Here is an 18,020-nt window from a genome sequence, read left to right as displayed (position 1 = left end):
AAAAATACACTACTTAAAAATATTTTCGAAAAATAATAAGTCTGGGATAGATTTACCTGAATCAGAGCGGGCGGTCTTGAACTGTTAACCCCTTAGAATGACACAGACATGAAAAGGATGCATGTATACTTTCACTGTGCTGAGATATCAGGATAATTATCCAACATACAGTTCCTTTTCAGTGCTTTTGAGTGCATTTTGAATGAAGAGACTGCGAGGACAGCTGATTTTAATCTGAGAATCCACTTTAAAGGGGCTCAGGAGAGTCAGTTATAATAGAGGAGCTAAATGATACAGAAGTATTACTTACTTCTCAAATGGGAAGATTAAATGAGAATCCTTAGATAATATGGAGTGAAAATAGATACCTGCTGATCTTCCCCCAGGCTCAAAAAAAAAAAACTGAATGAAGAGTATGGAATGAAACTAATGCCATATAGGACGGTCCTTTATCAGCCTTTTTTTTTCATTCATTCCAGTGGACCTTAGCACTGTATTAAAACTCTAAGTACATTAAAGGACTAGAAAATCTGACATAAGAGAAAATTGGGGCTTCCTGTTTAAAACAATTAATTTATTGGGCTAGTAATGATGCATGCTTAGACAGGACTTGTATGTGTCTGAGTGTCTGTGGCTTTTTACATCTATGTTTTATCACACAGTTCTAGCCCTTTCTTTTGGGATTCTGGCTTCACCTGTCTTAATGTTACACCCAACAGATGGACCACATTCTTAATGGGAGTCTTGAAAACTGGTGTAATATAAACAGCAACATAATGATAACTTACAGGAAAGAATAATGCAATCAGAATGGCTTACTTTACTCCTTTTTGTTTTCCTTTTTTGTTGTGTATGTACAACAGGTTTACAACATTGTGTTGTGAGGTTCCTCTTCTCACCTCATTTGTACCTGCTGGTTTATACCAAAGGTACTGGAAAAGTACCTTCTGAACATTACAGTTCCAAAGTGCTCAGCAAGCTTTATATAGAATGAGACCTATGGCAGCGATATTGATGTTGTATAAGTAGCTGAAAAGTAAATCTCCTGAAAGAAGGAAAAAAATTCCTCTAACACTTTCTTCAGGAAAGTTTGGTCTTAAGAATCCTGCATTTGGGAAGTTACCAAATTGAAATTGCTCTCTTAAAATAAATATTGTGGAGAATTAGATCGACTCCTGTTTGATTTTTACAGTACTGTCTCTCCAAGAACAGTACCATCTCCAGACTGGTTTTTATCTATTACCTATTGAGGAACACGGTCATTGGCAGCAACTTTTACACATACAGTAGAAAAGCACATCTGGATCAGTTTGTGTAAAACATGTCTGTGCTATGAATCAGACAAGCTGTATGTAAAAAGTTGGGAAGATTTCATCAATTTGATATCCTGCCTGCTTTCCTCAGAAGAAAAGAATATTAGGATACCACAAACTGTACAGCGATAATTTTCTTTTTCATATTCAATGTGGGTTTTTTTTTTCTCATTTTCTTTTCTCTTTTAGTTCTCAAACCCTGATTTTACTGGCAGCCAGAAGAATGAGTTTGAAGTGGAAGCAGGTTAGGGTGATTGAAAAGCTCTGATACATCTGGTTGGAATGATCAGAAATGCACATGAAAACGGTGAGTATCTACCTTGCTCAGACATCTTTCTTTCTTTCATATTCTTTCTCTATCACAGCAAAGAGAGAGACACTGAAGACAGAAAAAAGAGATTCACACTGCCTCAGAAGAAGAAGGTGCTGACTTGTTTTTTGTCTGAAATGCCTGGGTGCTGCCTAGGTACAAATTAAAGAGTACACATGGAAATAAAATTGCATATACTTGAAAATATGTTTTTAAAAGCTTTTAAAGGTTTTAAAAGATTTTAAAAATCTGTTCAAATAATGAAAAAAAATCTACTTCTTCCTTAATCTCAGAGCAAAAGTGGGTATTTTTGCACTGAGATACTTCTGGCTGCTCAGCCCCTCAGTCTTCAAGTTCTGTCATTATTGAAGGGGAAGCTTTTAAAAGCCTTGTGTGCTAGACTTAGCTGGGACCAAGATTTGACTAGAAGAATAATTTTAAACAGCAAGTCAATACAATAGGTCTGACAATGATATTTGAGTGGATTTTGTCACAGTGATTTAGCATAAACTGTGAGTCAAATAAAAGGCTGAAGGGAATGTTTGCAGAACAGCAAGTGTTAGTGAATCTATGCTGATTTATACTAGCTCAGCCTTTGACTTTCAAGTATTGCTTTCTTCTAAGAGAAGTTTTGGACCAGGAACCATCTTGGCAAACTTTTTCCACAGCTCATACTGGACTGAGTGGCTGCTATGGTCACTTCCACCTCAGATTTCAAAGCCACAATCTTCATTTGAACTTAGATTTTATATAGATGGATAAACACATATTCCTGTGACACTGTAGGCATGTACATGTATGACTGCCCTCCCTGTGCCACTAGGCCTTTCACAAGCTTGAAGACTATTGTGCTTCTCCAAACAGCCACACCTGAAAAATCCAGCTACAGTTGAACACCTGGAAAACATAAAGCCAGAGGAATGAAACAGCTGCGTGACTGCTTTTGTCAGTGTTGTTACTGGAGGGGAGGCAAAAGACAAGGAGAGACATGGGTTTTTTTTATTTATGGAACAGAAAACTAAAGGTAGCTCTAAATATCTAAAAATAATGCTCAGTTAGAAGAAAGGGGCATAATTTTTGTTTCCATCATGACTTCTAAGACATTTCCAGTTTTTTTTCCATCACCTGTCTCCATCCCCCTCAACTCATTAATGATAATCACCTGCATGTTAATATTCCACTGTCCCACATACTGTGTGTTTAGCTTGTGTGCTCTGCTTTGGGAAATACACAATCCAAATGAGATCTGTACTCTTTTATTCTTTTATTCACACTCTTTTATTTTCATGTGATTGCTACCAAACCCAGGATTTTTGGTTTAGTCTTGGGTTTAAGATCATGGTGGGCAACAACATCTGTAATTTCTCTTTCTTTAATAAATCTATATCGAGTCGTAACTGAGCACTCTCTTTTCTACTTGTACCACTTCATTGCTGCTTAACTAACAACAATCTTTCATCTGTACTCTTTTATTTTTATTATTTATTTATCTGTATTCTTTTATTCAGACTTGAATACAACTTTTCATGCTAGTATGCAAAGTTAGTAAAATGTGAGCTAGCTTCAGCTGCATAATAATGAAACCTTTAGCTACTTAATAATGAAAGAATGAGAGAAATTTTATGAGAGCAAAAGGAAGTAAAGAAATAAGCCTCTTTTAGCAGAAAACAAAGAAAGCTCCTTGTGATCAAATAAAAAATAGTTTTTCAGGAGGATCAATGTCAAAGACAATACGGGAATCAAATATTCTTTTGCATTTCTAAGCACATTTTATTGCAGGAACTAAGGAATCACACTAATTTGCTGCCTCAGTTCCTATGTTCTACCAGTGGATCAGATTTTTTAGGCTCAGCAGGTCAGGAATTTTACAGTATAGGGGATCATTAATGGAGTTTTGTTTTCCCTGAATGGCATTTCTGGAACTGGAGTCCCCTATGGAGTAGGAGTTCTGAGCTTGTGTCTTTATTTCCTGTCCTCCTGTGATGTAGGGAATAAAATGTTTCTTTGAATGTTTGTTCTTTGTTGAGCACAGTGTGGAGACGTTTGAGAATCAACAATCCCTTGTGTTTACAGAAGCAGTCACTTCCCCACTGCATGCTGTCCAGGAATTACCATGCTAGTCAATTTAGGGTAAATTTGCAAAGTGGTGCACAGGGCGTCACACAGTTAAATCCCATTGATGTTAATGGGAGTCATGCAGCTAAATCCCTGCACATTGCTTTGTAATTTACCTCTTTGTGTTTCTCAAACCTGCTGGCTCATGACTAATTCGTGTCTCTAACAGAAAAGCTCTAACATGTTTTAGTAGTATATGGAATGGGTACAGTCTATTATTCACTATATCTGCTATATAAATACTAAACGCAAAAGTATAGACATTTGCTGTAATGACTGATATCTTCATGTTTCTGCCTGCAGAGTCTTCTTGTAAGTTACAGAGTAGTGATATTTAGAGCTAGCATTGATCACCATAGTCTGCAGAACCTCAACTTCTTTCAGAAAAGAAAAATATCACTAAAACTTTTGAAAGCTAAATTAATCCCACAATAAGGTTAAAAAAAATTTGTTTAGTGAAAGCTTAACATCTTCAAAATATGCTTGATCATTTCTGAAATTGTTTTTAACTTACTCTTTGGTCTCCAGAATGTCATGGGCTAAACTTCCTAGATTAGTTTAATTTTTTTCTGAAGAAAATCATAGAATCATAGAATCATAGAATAGTTTGGGTTGGAAGGGACCTTAATTGTCATCTAGTTCCAACCCACCTGCCATGCGCAGGGACATCCCACTAGATCAGGCTGCCCAAGGCCCCATCCAACCTGGCCTTGAACACCTCCAGGGGTGGGGCATCCACAACTTGCCTGGACAACCTATTGCAGTCCCTCATCACTCTCATGGTGAAGAAATTTTTCCTAATGTCTAGTCTAAATCTGCCCCTCTCCAGCTTATACCCATTCCCCCTAGTCCTATTATCACAAGCCTTTGTGAATAGTCCCTCCCCAGCTTTCTTGCAGGCCCCTTTCAGGTACTGTAAGGTCGCTATAAGATCTCCTTGGACCCTTCTCTTTTGCAGGCTGAACAAGCCAAACTCTCTCAGCCTGTCCTCGTATGGAGGGTGCTCCAGCCCTCTGATCATCTTTGTAGCCTTCCTCTGGACCTGTTCCAACAGCTCCATATCCTTCTTAGGTTAAGGATTCCAGAACTGAACAAAGTACTCCAGATGAGGTCTCACAAGAGAGGAACAGAGGGACAGAATCACCTCCTTTGACTTGCTGGCCACGCTTCTTTTGATGCAGCCCAGGATACGGTTGGCTTTCTGGGTTGCGAGCATACATTGCTGGCTGAAGTCAAGCTTCTTATTGATCTGCACACCCAAGTCCTTCTCTGCAGGGCAGTTCTCAATCATTTCATCCCCCATCATGGACTGAAATTGGGGATTGCCCCAATGCAGGTGTAGGACCTTGCACTCGGCCTTGTTGAACCTCATGAGGTTCTCACAGGCACAGTTCTCCAGCTTGTCCAGGTCCCTCTGGATGACACCTGGATGACTAAGTTGGTCATACAGGATTTGTCTTTTCTACCCTTTTTAAAAATGGGCACAACGTTACCCCTCTTCCAGTCACCAGGGACTTCTCCTGATTGCCATGACTTTTCAAATATCATGGAGAGTGGCTTGGCAATCACATCAACCAATTCCCTCAGGACTCTGGGATGCATCTCATCAGGTCCCATAGACTTATATATGTTCAGGTTCCTCAGGTGGTCACGAACCTGATCCTCCTCTACTGTGGGAGGGGGTTTATCCCCCTGGTCACCATCTTGCTGTCCCATGACCCAGGAGGGGTGAGGAGAGTGGTTATCAGTGAAGACTGAATAGAAAAAGAAGTGTTTTTACGTTCATTTGTGGGAAGGAGCAGCTGCAAAGAATTGGCCAGTGTTTCCAAAAATGAGGCTAAACCAGTGTTGAAGTGGCAAGATGCAGGCTTGAAAGTGCTTTGCTGCTTTGCATGTGTATATCTCCCTTGATGTTGCTGCAGATAATCTAGGGCTTCAGGTAAAAGACTTCGTCAGTATCATTGGACATGTTTACACCACAACAGAGCACGGTGCAGAGTTGCTCCAGCCAGCCATGAAATTGCCAAAATATCCATACTATGGATAGCCATTCAGGTATCGAAAGTGGAAAAAGCCACGTTGATACAATACTGCACCCATACTAGTTAGCTCTGGCTCCAGTGAAGGTTTGGTTGCAGCACCCTGCTGATGTAGCAACACAGCTTCTGTTTCAAGAGCTGGCTATGCCACTCTTCATTGTATGTTATAGGCATTCCAATAGAAATGCTCATAAGATAATGAGTGACTCATCTTCTGTGCAAGGTTTGGATGTTTCCCAGTAAATGCGGTTTTAAGCTGCTTCATGAATGCTGAGAGGAAAAAGAAAATATTGACTCATTCATACTGCTGAGTGAAAAATAAGTTATGAAATCATATCATTCAAGACTGTCATCAGACATATGTGCAGAGCAGCTAATTGAGATGAAATAGGCTATCTGAAATAGAAATTCTGTAACTGCTCACTGGAAGATCTGACATGTCAAGCTGGGTAAAACTGCCATTACCAACAGGCCAAGGTCAACTAGGCATTTGTTATCATTTGGACCAGACATCAAATTATAAAATGGCTTGGGTTGGAAGGCACCCTTGAAGACCATCTAGTCTAACCCCGCTGCCATAGGCAGTGACATCGTTCACTGAATCAAGTCACTCAAAGTCTCATACAACCTGACCTTGAGTATTTCCAGTGGCTGTGCATCCACAACTTCTCTGGGCAAGCTGTTTCATTGTCTCAACCCCTTATCATAAAAAAATTTCTTTCTTATATCAAATCTAAATCTACCCTCTTTCTGTTTAAAAAACATTTCCCCCTGTCCTGTCACTACATGCCCTGGAAAAGGTCTTTGTCTCTCTTATAAACCCCCTTCATACCGATGCCACAATAATGTCTTGGAAGTAATGGATGTAAGGTATGCATGTATCAGAAGGTTTCGATATGATTACTACCAAACCCAGTATTTTTGGTTTAGTCTTGGATTTAAGATCATGGTGGGCAGCAACATCTATATTTTCTCTATTTTTTTTTTCTAAATCAATCTACATTGAGTTGTAATGGACCACTATCAGTCCATTGCTGCTCAACTAGTGTCAGCTGTCCTTCAGACACTTTTCTAATCAAATAAATAGGCAAAATTAACAGTTAAAAAGAAGCTTATTAAACAAAGTAATGATGGCAGTTGGGGAAGTGTCCTTGGGAGTTTGTACCTGCATGCACCCTAGACAGCACTTGATCTGATATTTTAGAAGGACCTTTTTGGTTAGGGATTATTTTCCATATTTTCACAGCTTTGAGACAAGAATTATGTGGAATGTGGACTTCTGCTAGCTGGATGGAGAAATTCTCTATCTCTTTGTTATGTAAAATCATGCAATATTAGTCACTTGCAGTTGCTAGAACAAATTGCTTGTACAGTAGTTTACAAGTCACACCACAGTTGTGATATAGTTGGGAAGAAGTGTATCTATCTGTGTGACAGGAACCACTACTAACAGAGCAACAACTCCATAATGTCGTCCTCCACTCTGTAGCCATATGACTGGTGGAACTGACTCTGCTTTGGAGGCAAAATGATCTGGAGTCTAAAAGGCCTTTTGGGAGATCTGTGGAATGGAAGGGAACCACATAAGAGAAGACAATGAAAAATCAACTATATGACATTATCTTGGAATTTGGGTTACTGAGAGGGTAGCCAAGGATATGGAAGAGAAGACAGGGAAACATATAGGATAAGAGTTGTGGCAACTTGTAAAATCAAGATTGGGTTTGTCTCAGCTAATCCAGGATGTGTCTGTCTGTAAATAGATGCATTTTTCTGAGCGAGTGATCCTAAACTCTCTTTGTGCATTCATTAGAGGCAAATATGATCTTTGACTTTCTTTTTAGAATAAAAAAATCACCCTTCTAGAGATTTCTCTGTCTTCATTAACTGAAGGAACTGTGACATGCTTGCCTCAGACACGGATGTGGAATAATCTCACTCAATTTGTTTTATTCTTAGTATATTTTAAACTTAAAAAAATCCATGGTGGTTAGAAAAGAATTGGGCTTTTTAAAAGTTTTAGTACCATGAAAAGTCTCCTAATTCCCCTCTTCTGTAGTATACCTTCACTGCATTTCTTGTTATCAGTCTGATTGCGTGAATATGAAATTTTCCAAGAAGTCATACAATTTTTACACAGAAGTAAATGTGTTAGCAGGACAACCAACTCTTTAGGTGCAATTTAGAAGTTGTTTTTAAGTCAGTCCTATAAAAAAATATGTACTTTTTCTTTTGCCTTTGGAATATATAAGTCAGACTTTTATGTAGTCCTACAGAGTATAAAGAATGACAGGATCATTTATATTTGAATTAGAAAGTGGGCTGTAATTCTGTGTATTCTGGGCATTATCTGGCTTCAGAAAGTTTCCAGGCATGTGGGACTAGCCTTTCTCATAATGTTTTGATTTTTTTGTTTGGCAATATGATATGCCAAGATATGGAAGAGTCTGACATATCTGTGTCCCCCGAACATCTGGATGGAACAGGCAGAGCTATTACGGTTCACTGAAGCCTGGCTTACATATGTTACATCCTTCCACTTGGGTCTCAGGATTGCATCATGGGGTCTGGATTTGTTAATCTCTGCAGGCATCAAATCTATTCATAACAAGTGGTTGTGATTGACATGTGAGCAGCTGTGATAGACTGAAAGAGAAAAACTGAAAGGCAGGCTGCTGACTGATTGTGTTGCACAGCATTGCACCAGCTTTTTATAACAGCAAAATTTGCTTTAAGAAAAATAAACAGTAGGAGATTTACAAACTTCTGGTTCAGTGTTCTGAATAAAAAACTAATGTTCTCATATGTTACAGCCATGGCCAAAGATAAAAAAAAGCAAGCACGCAAGCAGAAAGGAAAAAAAAGCTGGTTAAAAAGTAAAAGGACAACAGAGTTGTAATTTACAAGTGTGCAGGAAAGAGATGGTGTAAAGCAGCAGGAGGAAACTAAGCAGCAAAACTCCTATACTTTTGCCTATATTTTTAGTCATATTTTATTATATATTTGCAGTTAAAGTTCAACTGTAGTTATGCAACAAATATAGATGTGCTACAAAGTGAGACAATCCTAGCCACAATGAGGTATGTCAAAAGAATAACAGACACCTCATCCAGTTGTCATCTCACACAAAAGTGCAGAGCTGTGGAGTTGCAAGGCAGGTCCCTTCTTTGTCCCTTCTGTTTTTTGGCTGTTCTTCAATTGTTAGATCTGTATTTATCATAGATTCGCCTCATTCACTTCTGTGCCCATGCAGAAGTTATTCAGATCCAATAGCTCAAAAATTTCTAGTCTTGAGGACAGTTTAAAAAAAGATGTTTAAGATTATATTAAAAAATATTAACGAACCTGTGACCAGAACGGTTAAAATCAGTAAAGAATTTCTTAAATGTGTCAGGAACAAACAACATTTCAAAAATTGTATCAGTTTGACACTAGATAAGGATAGTAATCCCAACATAGTATAGGAAGTGTTCAACAATTATTTTTATCTGTTCTTGAAAAAAAGCAGCATGACGTATTCCTATGATAAAGTATTAAGGAAATGCTTCCTACTGAGCCAGCAGATAGGGAAGACCATAAGCACAGACAATGGAAGTTAAATGAAATCAGCAGGACTGGCACCCTTCAGTGCCAAAGGAGTCAGAAGACTAGATCTGTTTCACATATTAACAAATAGTGCAACACTCAGGAACTTCAAGAATCCTTCAAAAATCAGTAAAACATGCTGGCATTCATTGGTAATGAGAAGAAAGTTATTTTTGGCAAAACTGGGGAAAGGCTAATCTGGAAAATAATAAGTGATAGCAATTAACAAGTTTTTATCAATAATGTAATTAACAAGATTTTATCAATAATAGGACATGAAAATTTGACATCTATTTAATCATGCTACAGCAATATGTTATAAAAGTCAATATCTTTTCCAAGGTAGACATCTCATTTGTATCTATGTTTCAGTGAAGTGCTTGTTGAAGACTGTGAGAACCTTTTTACCTTCATGTGTAATAGTGGAAGGAGGTGAAATCCTTTATAAGAGTCTAGCAGGAATCATCATCCATCAACATGTAAGCACCTACATCTGTATTATCTCAAATGTTATAAATAATTAGTTGTTTAATACAAGCTAATTGTCTAGGCTTCTATAGACAGACGTAGATGCCTTCAGAAAACAATCCCATTCTAAAATTGTTATCTCAATTAAGGTATCTGGTCTGAAGGTGCATGTTTCTCCTTCCTTGGCTGGGGAGCTGGACAAGTCTTTTACTCTAGATATCCAGTTTCAAGAAAGAAATCTAGCTCCTGACTCAAGCACCACCTCCGCTCCTCAAGCACAATCTCCCTTCCTTTGTAGGCATTGTTTCTACAGTGACTATGAAGGCACTGTATAAATAGTGGCTATTAGATACAAACTGGACTCATGTTAAGTAGATTGAACATTTGGATATTTTACAAATCCTTCTGGGCTTTCAAATCTCTTGTATATCAGGAAGTTTTGTGAAAATGTTCAAATATATGCTGGACATAACAATCTACCTCCCCACCCATTTGGCAAAATAGCAAGATGCATTGTATCCTAAAGTATTCAGCTACGTTCTGCTCTATTTTTAGACTCAGGGCTTTCAAGCAGAAGTTATTTATAGGCTTGACTAGCCACAAAAGAAGCTGAAAGTGATGTAGACAGTACACAGAAATATGGAAACTGTCAAGAAGAAAAGAATGATTAATATGATATAATAATCGTAAATGAAATAAAAAAATAGTTTATTGATCAATCTCTGAGTGTTATGTACGGCAATTCGTCATCCTGTGATGCATTTCTATGCCAAATATTATTTAATACTTCTGTCAGTGATATTAAAGAAAACATAAAATAAATACTGCTAAATCATATATATGTCACAAAGACTAGTAGAGAGGTTGCTAATAATATAAATAGATAATACAGATCAATGTGAATTATTTGGGTAAGAAACACTAAAAATATTGGTTTTGATACTGCCAAAGAAAATGTCACATGTCTGGGAATTAAAAACACAGATCACTCTTACAGTATGTCAGAAAATGCTCTGAATGGTGAGAAAAGCCTCTAGACTTGGGTAATGACCTGTCTGACTAGATGTTACCATGATATTGCAAAGAATATAATATCCTTGGGTAAGACTAGAGAAAGTTAGGCAGAAACAGGGAATGGTATTCTGCAACTGCAATGAGTAACATCCCTGCCATAATATTGAGTCCAGCTAGTGCATCTCTGCTTTAAAAAGGAGATTACCAGGAAGGATGAAATTGGAAGAATTACAATAATGATCCTTTGCCTCATAGGAATCATGAGCTTTGCATGTGCAAAAGAAGAGGAAGAGATAATTTTATTGCATCAACCAGCATTTTCACGAAGGGACGTGAAATCCATTCATAAAAAAATGGCTTAGTCTTGTCACAGTGGTGGGAAGACAGCTAAAGGTAAGACGGTTTCATTACATTAAAAGACTGATGAAAGAACTTGAAATGAACTGCGAATATTAACAGTGAAAGTAAATACTGGGCTAAATATTGCGTGAGTTGCTGAGGGGAAACCTTATCGCCCTCTACAAGTACCTGAAAAGAGATTGCAGTGAGGTGTGTGAGGGGAAGTTTAGGAAAATTTCCTTTCTGACTAGACTGTAAAGCATTGAAACAGGCTGTCCAGGGAAGTGGTGGACTCACCATCCCTGGAGGTGTTCAAAAAGTGTGGCACTTTGGGACATGGTTTAGTAAGCATAGTGGTGTTAGGCTGACAGTTGGATTTTATGATCTTAGAAGTCTTTTCCAACCTTAATGATTCTATGATTCTATTCAATGAGTTGTGGCAGATTATCTGTCACTAGGAATGTTTTAAAATTGTGAGTGTGCGTCTTTTATTAAATGCTTTAATTTGGACAGACACTGTGGAGTTACTGCAGAAATAAGCAGGTGAATATCTGCTCCCCTGTCATGCAAACATTAGATTAGAAAATCACAGCAGGTCTTGTCTTCAAATCTAGTGTTTATATACATTTTGTAAAGGATAATATTTATCAGGTTACCTCTCATTTACTGCTCTGCTCCCTCTGAGGCCTTTGCTTCTCAAACAATACAGTCCTTTGACAAGGGAAGGTCCTCATCTCAATTTTTAGATGAAAATATATTTTTTCTTTATATTTGTTGTTGCCATTCTTTCATTGTTCATATTAATTTTTGTGCATTTTTATTTCATACTGTAATAAAGAACACTGAATTTCTGGAGCGATAATGAGATCTATTAAGGTAGTAATAAAACTTTCTCCATTATAAGTCCCATAATGAATTCCATAATGTGTTATTTGGGTTATTTGTTTAAGTACGTCATGCTTCCTCTTGCCTTTATTCAACATAAATTTATTGAAAAAAACAGACTCACACAGCAAAAGGAAATATCTAGTGGGTTCTAGTATATTTCTTTATATAATAAATTTAGAGTAAAGGATTTTAAAGGAAGGATATATGCAGTAGAAGAAGGTGACTGGAGCACCTCTCTTATGAGAAAGGTCTGAATGAGCTAGATCTGATAAGCCTGGAAAAGAGAAGACTGAGAGGGACCTTATCAATGCTTGTAAGTATCAACAGAGCAGGTGTCAGGAGGGTGGGGCCAGACTGTCTCAGCAGTGCTCAACAACAGGAAAAGACACAATGAGTACAGACAGGAACACAAGAAGTCCTGCCTTAACATGAGGAAAAACTTCTATACTGTGAGGGTGACAAAGCACTGGAACAGGCTGCCCATGGATGTTGTGGAATCTCCTTCCCTGGAGACATCCAAGAACCACTTGGACACATTCCTGTGCAACTTGCTCTAGGTGAACCTGCTTTAGCAGAGGCATTGGACTAGATGATTTCCAGAGGTCCCTTCAAATCCTGACTATTCTGTGATTCCGTGATACTGTGATTCTGTGTGAGTTGCAAAGGAAATATGCAGGAACTGCATTAGAAAATCTGCTAATGAGAAAAGAAGAAATTGCAAAAACAGAAAAAAAAGTATTTCTGTAATGAGATATTAAATTAATGAACCTGCACAAACAGTCTCCTGAGACCAAGGCTGGTCCCCAGGGGGAAAACAGTGTGATGAATACATGAGGTCCAACGCAAAAAGATCATGACTAACCCTATAGCTCAGGAACCAAGAGTGGGAGAGGACAGACAAAGAGATGGTTATAGAACACGTTCTAACCTTTCACAGTGAGACAAGGCTCAGCTCAATTACTTCATTCGGTACAGGTGGATGTGTATTCAAATACAGACATTTTCTTACCTTCAGTTGGAAAATGTGTAACAGCTCACAGCGCTTTGCCTGTGAAGCAGTTTTTAGCTAATAACAACACTGTGCTTGAGCACTCACCCTGTTCACCAGACCTGGCTCCCTCTTCCCAAAGATCAAGTCGATGCTCAAAGCAACTAATTTTTTTTTTTTTGTTGGTAAAAGATGTGAAATTAAAAACAACAGAAATCCTCAACAGCCTTTCAGAAAATGATCTGTGGAATTGCTTTGAACGTTGGCAGCATCATATGCAGCTGTGTATCAACTCAGAAGGGAACAGTTTTGAAGGTGATTATAGCTGATTTTCTTAATATGTTAAATAAGAAGTGTTACAAGCACAGTCTCTTTGGGGTTTTTTTGTGTCGGATTTCGCATAATTAAATAAAGTTCTCATTAGTAAGCAGACAATAAAATTAATAGCAAATGCTCTAGGAGAAGAAGCTTTAAGAATGATGACACAGACCATTGGATCAAAGATGGTAAATAAAGTGACTATAATTTACAGAATGTTTGGCAAGGCTTCTTTTTCCAGCATGCAGTGTCTTTTAGATGAATCTTCAACAGAGTGAATTTAGTAGTCCACCCCAGAGTCCATCAGGGGAGACCTTGATATGGGAATCTCCCTCAGCATCTGGCTCTGCAGCAGCTTTGGACTCCTTAGACACTGTAGTGTCACTAAGCAAGCTCTTTCCCCTGTTTTAGGGAGCGGTAATGACCTCTGCGTGGAGGAGCTTTGGTGTAGAGGAAACCAGGCAAAATGGTGCAGGAGTAATGTTACAAAAACAGAACTCAGTGCCATGACTGCAAGGGGCAGGACGAGTTTTCGTTGCAGTGATCAAGAGAAAGAAATTAAACCAAAACTTAGGCACCAGTTGTCTGCAGTGCAGAAATTTATTAACAGCTTTGTGTCGTTCACATGGTGGTGTAAGCACAAGGGGATGAGGAATACATGAGTTTTGCCATTATGCCACTGTTTGTGGTGGAAGATACTTACACTTGACTCCTCTTCACCTTCACTGCGAAACATATTTCTGCAGGCATATGGAAAATATAAGGCTCCATTAAGCAGAATTTGGTTTAGGGGAAAATGGGAAAGGGGCTGAGGGAAACAAACAGAATTCATAGAAAGGCTCAAAAGAAAAGCCAGTTGTGGCGATCCTTTATATTTAATGCTAAGAGGTATTGTGATCCAAAGCATTCAGATGCCATAAAGAATGTGATATCTCAGGAGAAAAAGAGCAGGCAAATGGGATATTGAGTCACATCTAAGTGGAAACATATTTTTGTGAGCTATATTATCTGCGCACTTCAGTCTTCCTTAGTGACTTCCCCCTCACAGTATCAGCTCAATAACTATGAAAATACATTCTTTCTTACAGGTTCTGGGAGAGTTGAAAGGCATATCTGCACAAAAAAGAAAGCTATTTCTAACATTTCTGGAGCTATGAAAAAGAAATTGAAGAGAAAAGAAAACTGATCAAATAATGCATGGAACATTTAAGCATGTTGCTTAAATGAATGCATTGATTACGAATGCACTTAAAGTTGGAGGTCCACTTTGTAAAATGGCTTGAGAATTAGAAACCTGTCTCCATTCTGAACTAATGAAATAAATTAGGCTTTTAAACTTCTATTACAGACAATGGAATTTTTATCTGAAGTGCACAGAGCTTTGGATTTGGTTCGTCTTACCCAAAGGCAGATGCCTATGGATTGGCAGCTGAACTGCCTGCTGCATGGCCTTGAGTTGAGATTCAGACACACGGAACTAACATCTGATGCCATGAACAAAAGAAGAAAGGATATTGTGTCTGACTTTCAGGTGCTTCTTCAAAAATTAGGCTACTCTCCCTGAGTAGCCTGTCAAATCTGCTGTGCCTGTCTGGAAATCTTAAGGTATCCTATGCCAGCTCAAACAGTATTAGATGCTTATCTTTAAACTATTAGATCCCACCTGAGAGCACCCATCCTTCCCCAGACTCTTATGATGGCTTAGGTGCACAACTTGCCCACCTACCCCTAAGTGTAGGTGCCTGAATCCTCAGGCTGAATCTGACCAAAGGAGTGCAATTTAGTTTGCTAAACATAAGCATTAGGTATTGTTTCAGATGCTGTAGGGTGTATCGGACATCCACATCAGAGTGGCTGGTATTGCAAAGCTTTTCTGGAAGAATTGTACTCTTCCGGACTGACCATGTCAGGCTGAGTGGGACTCAGCAAGCAAGATGAATATAGACATTGAAAGTCAAGTGATATGAATTACCCTGATGAAAATCTTGTACTAAAACAATTAAGTGAACGTGCAATGTTTTGAAAATTGTTGTTGACAAAAATATTCTGAAAAAGCCAACTGTCTTTCAAGCTTAAGAGATACTGTGTCTTGATAGCATTTGCCTACGTAACTTAATAGTATGTTTATTTTTCTTGTATTTTTAATTCTCCTGAACATTTATTTGCATGTTCTGAAAGAGTGGATACCAGGATTCCTGGAGGCAAAAGCCCACATGCAGAATATTAAAAAAATAGTTCCACTGATTTATCTGGATGAAAATCTTTGTATATTTAAGTGAAAGGACTAGATAACTTACATCTAGTAGAAAACATTATAGAATCATAGAATCATAGAATAGTTTGGGTTGGAAGGGACCTTAAAGATCATCCAGTTCCAACCCCCCAGCTGCTCAGTTTAGCTGGAAAATTATTCTGTCCTGGGTCTATAAATTCAAGCAACCATTTTAATTATGTAGCTGATAATTACTAGTTATCTGCACAATCTGTACCATTAAGAATACAGAAATGTATTTATAGCGCTCCGAAGAACATTTATGCACTATCAGAAAACGCAAAAATCGTTACAGCCCTCATCTCATGGTAACCTGACCTTTTTTTTTTACAGGGGAATATGATCCCGAATCCTCTCGCTGAAGAAGAAGAACCTAACTTTCTGGCCAGGCTGCTGGGAGGCTTGGAGGTCAACAAACCTGGGGGCAACGAGATGGGATTCTGGCTGAATTTGTTCACAACCGACGAGGAGTAAGAGTACTGTCTAACAGTCCTAGGTATCATATCTGTTTTCATGACTTTTATCCTACAATATTTGCCTCCTCCAGATTGAAATATTTATGAATTGTATGGGTTTATATATCCTATACAGTCTTTAAAAATTGTTCTTCTTAAGCTTTCAGGCATCCTTTTATAAACATTTGCATTCTCTTTCCTCCTTGCTCTTTTTGCCAAATGCTTGATGGATGTAATTTGACATAATTCCGTTGATGCCCGTTTAACTTTGCTGATTTACACTGTCTGAGGCTTTCCCTCAGTTTGAGCAGTTTTGATTTAATGTCCCATTTCTGCGATTATCATTATAGCTTTCACTAAATTTTTCAGTGTTGTAATTTGAAAACACTGAAAAACAACACTTTGACTTTTAAAGAACAATAATCAGCGTTTCTGTCTTTGTCTTTTTTTTTTTTCCCCAAGTTTAAGCAGAGTCCCATAAATATCCCATTAACAAGAATATGTTGCAAGTGTTTTCATTGTTTTCTCTTTGCTTTGCAGTGAGCCAAGTGTTGCTGAATTTCCTAGGCAGATGCTTCAGAGTGTGCCATGCTGAATCTGGTTTTATCAGTTTTATTTTGTTTAAACTATTTTAAATGCACCTTGAGTTATGTAGCTGTATAATAATAATAATAACAACAACAACAACAACTGTTATGATTACTGTCACTCTTTTTATTGCTGTTATTATCTGCATTTGGGAACTACTGATTGTCAGTTCTGTATTGAGAACAGCTTAGCATAACTGCAATCAGTTTAGCCAGGAGGATCCTCAGTTTTGTCTTAGTTTTGATTTATATGGCTGGTGGTGACAGGAATACCATGAGATTTTAGCCACTGCAATGTTTGGAGTGCAAACACTATTTATCCAGCCATATGATAGAGATTTCAGTAAGAGGACACATTTCTTTGTTAGTTGGACAAAACAGAGACTTTCACAACATCTACATGTTCTTTCTTGTTTCAGAAACTCTATGAGCCAGAAATATTTGTTGCAATGTGAAATGCTCTGTGAGATAATGATAGCTTCCTTTTTCATGAGCTTACGTTCATAAGTGTGTTCAGCATTACTTTATTAAGAATATAATACACATTGTGAATCCAGTGATACTGGTCCTGAGTCTTGCACAGTTCTGTATGGGCACCTTCTCTTTAATGAATGGGAGAAAAAGGTCTGAGGTGTAGAAAGCATTGATTAAAGGAAAAAATTTTGGATATGCCCAGCTAAAGATTTAAAGGATGAGTTGAAAAGCACTGTTCCTGTGGTTAGCATCACCTCATGTGGTTATCCAAAGCAGGGGTACCACACAGCTGTGTGGACCCCCTGCTCAGGCAGTTCAGGATACAAGGCAGCATTGAACTAGAATCTCTGTGGCCAGTTTGCACAAAGCTGTACCTGTTCCTAAAGTAGTGCTGAGAGGATGTGCAGGCTAGCTGGATTGTGTCAGGATGGCTGAACTGCGTCTTAAGCCAGAGCAGGTTTGCTCTCCTCCAGTGTCAGCTGCTATTCCTGCACTTTATGGTCAAAATCAGTGCTTGTAGAGACATTCCCAAATTTTTGACGACTGAGCACCTGAAGGGGTAGAAAGAGTTTTGGAAAACACTACAGTTTAATCAAGGAAAAAGAGCAACATGTATCAAATTTCCATGTTTGAGAGTAGTAAATGAGATTTTTTTTTCAAGCTCTTCTTCCATATCTTGCAAAGGGTTTTTGGACAAACCTCTCTTTCAGTTCTGATAGACCTAATGACTGCTCACTTTTCTGGGCTAATGGAAAGGCTAAATCATTATTACTTTGCAATCCTAAACTATAAAACACTATGTAAACATGTGCTATTAACTACATCTATTTGTTATGCAAGGCAGGGCTGGGAATA

This window comes from Phaenicophaeus curvirostris, chromosome 6, assembly GCF_032191515.1.
Source record: "Phaenicophaeus curvirostris isolate KB17595 chromosome 6, BPBGC_Pcur_1.0, whole genome shotgun sequence".
Lineage (NCBI taxonomy): Eukaryota > Metazoa > Chordata > Aves > Cuculiformes > Cuculidae > Phaenicophaeus > Phaenicophaeus curvirostris.
This window is presented reverse-complemented; position numbering follows the sequence as displayed.